Here is a 2664-nt window from a genome sequence, read left to right as displayed (position 1 = left end):
GCTTACGAAGAGGCGTTAGGGACTTAAACCGAGGAGAGGACGAACCCAGGTCATTAGCATTGGAGTCCATTTCTGAGGTCACCTGAGAGGGCTTCAAAAAAAAAAATGATGACTTATTTACCTTTACAAATACACTGAGGTGGTTTAGCCATGTGGAGAGGATGGTGAGTGAGAGACTAACGAGGAGAGTGTATGTGAGTGAGGTGGAGGGGGGGAGGGGGAGGGGCAGGCCAAGGATAAGATGGAGGGATGGAGTGGAGAGGTATATGAGAGAGAGAGGGGGGGGTGAGCTGGGAGCAGGGCAGTGAAATGGCGGGGGACAGGGCGACATGGAGACGATTTGTTTGTGGCCACCCCTTACGGGATTAAGGCGTCTGGCAATAGACAGACAAACAGAACTGAATTAATTTGAGTCAGCTAAATCACTTATCATTACTCCCAAGGCCTTCGACTCAGATGGGCTGTATTAACGATTGTATGGCTATCTGTACATCATCATCATCATCATCATCATCATCATCACCACCACCACAACCACCACCACCACCATCATCATCATCATCATCACCACCACCACCACCACCACCATCATCATCATCATCATCACACAAATCTAATCATAACATAAGCAGTCACAGCCTTGATCAACTCCGGGAATGGCTGTGTTTGGAGAGTATTGAAGGGATCTGGCGAGAGAGAGAGAGAGAGAGAGAGAGAGAGAGAGAGAGAAAAGAGAGGGGAAAAAAGGAAAAGAAAAAGAGGCCAAAAAAGAGAGGAAATGAAACGAAAAAATATGAAAAAGAAAAAAAAAAGAAAAAAAGAGCAAAGAGAAAGAAAAGAGAGAATGATGAATAAAAGAGAGAGAGAGAGAGAGAGAGAGAGGAAAATGGAGTAGGAGACGCAAGGGGGAGGTACAGGGTGGAGAGATGGAGGGAGGAAAGGGAGAGAAGTGGAGAGAAAAATATTAGAGTGGAGGGGAGTGGAGAAAGTAGGAGGAGCCTGTGGGTGGAGTGTGGAGGCGGTGGGCGGAGTGTGGTGGGCGGAGCTTGGGTGTGTGGGTGGAGCTTCGAGAGGCCTTATGTTGGTGTGGGGGAGGGGAGGGGGTGGGGAGGGGGAGGAGAGGGGAGAGAGAACGAGGAGGGAGAGGGGAGGGGAGGGAAGAGGGGAGGGGAGGAGAGGAGAGGGGAGGGGAGGGGAGAGGGGAGTGGAGGGAGAGAGAACGAAGAGGGATAGGGGAGTAGAAGTTGGAGGGAGTGTGTGGAGGAGGAGGTGGAGGGAGGGAGAGAGTGTGTGGAGGAGGAGGTGGAGGGAGGGAGAGAGTGTGTGGAGGAGGAGGTGGAGGGAGGGAGAGAGTGTGTGGAGGAGGAGGTGGAGGGAGGGAGAGAGTGTGTGGAGGAGGAGGTGGAGGGAGGGAGAGAGTGTGTGGAGGAGGAGGTGGAGGGAGGGAGAGAGTGTGTGGAGGAGGAGGTGGAGGGAGGGAGGGTATGTGGGGGGGGGAGTTTGAGCCGGGGGGGGGGAGTGTCTTATCACATTTTCAAATTTCACTTCAGCTCAAAATTTAATCCAAAAAAAATACCAACTAAATCAATAAATGAAAAAAAAAAATCCTTCAATACGTGTTTTTTAATATCTTTTTTTTACGTAATTCTCCGTATCACCTCTTCCTTAGCGATTTATTTTTATATATAGGTGGTTAATAATTTTTTTTTTTTTTTACGTTATTCCGTATCCCCTCTTCCTTAGCGATTTATTTTTGGATATGGGTAGTTAATATTAATTCTTTCTCCTCCTAAGACAGTATTTTCTGTCTTAAGAAGGTTTTCTCTCCTAAGATCAATTAGAGAGAGTGAAGAGTTAGAGAGAGAGGAATAGAGTAGTAAAGAGAGAGAGTGATATAGAGAGTAGTAAAGAGTTAGAGAGAGAAATAGGGTAGTAATAAATAAGAGAGAGAGAGAGAGAGTAGTAAAGGATTAGAGAGAAAAGCGGAGTAGTAAAGAGAGAGAGAGAGAGAGAGAGAGAGAGAGAGAGAGAGAGAGAGAGAGACTTTTAATTAATCACCTTAAGAAAGACGTCAAGGAGAAAATAAGATATACACCCTCTTCCTCAACACCTTCCCATCGCCAACTCATTCTATCTAACTATCTATTGTCAGACGCCTTAATCCCGTAAGGGGTGGCCACAAACAAATCGCCTCCATGTCGCCCTTTCCCCCGCCATTTCACTGCCCTGCTCCCAGGTCACACACCCCTCTCTCATATACCTCTCCACCCCATCCCTCCATCTCATCCTCGGCCTCCCCCTCCTTCTCTCCCCTCCACCTCACATACTCTCTCCTCGTCAGTCTCTAGCTCTCCATCCTCTCCACACGGCCAAACCACCTCAGTGTATTTCTCCTAACGCTTTCTATCATACACCTTTCCACTCCATCTCATCCTCGGCCTCCCCCTCCCTCTCCCTCCCTCCACCTCACTCACATACACTCTCCTCGTCAGTCTCTCGCTCCCCATCCTCTCCACATGGCCAAACCACCTCAGTCACTTATCCACTCCATCTCATCCTCGGCCTCCCCCTCCCTCTCCCCCCCTCACTCACATACACTCTCCTCGTCAGTCTCTCACTCTGGTTATAACCGGAAATTAACAGGTCATCGTACTGGAGAGGCTG

This window comes from Coenobita brevimanus, chromosome 35 (assembly GCF_032717465.1).
Source record: "Coenobita brevimanus isolate Jiangsu-jjx chromosome 35, ASM3271746v2, whole genome shotgun sequence".
NCBI lineage: Eukaryota > Metazoa > Arthropoda > Malacostraca > Decapoda > Coenobitidae > Coenobita > Coenobita brevimanus.
Note: the sequence above shows the minus strand (reverse complement) of the source record.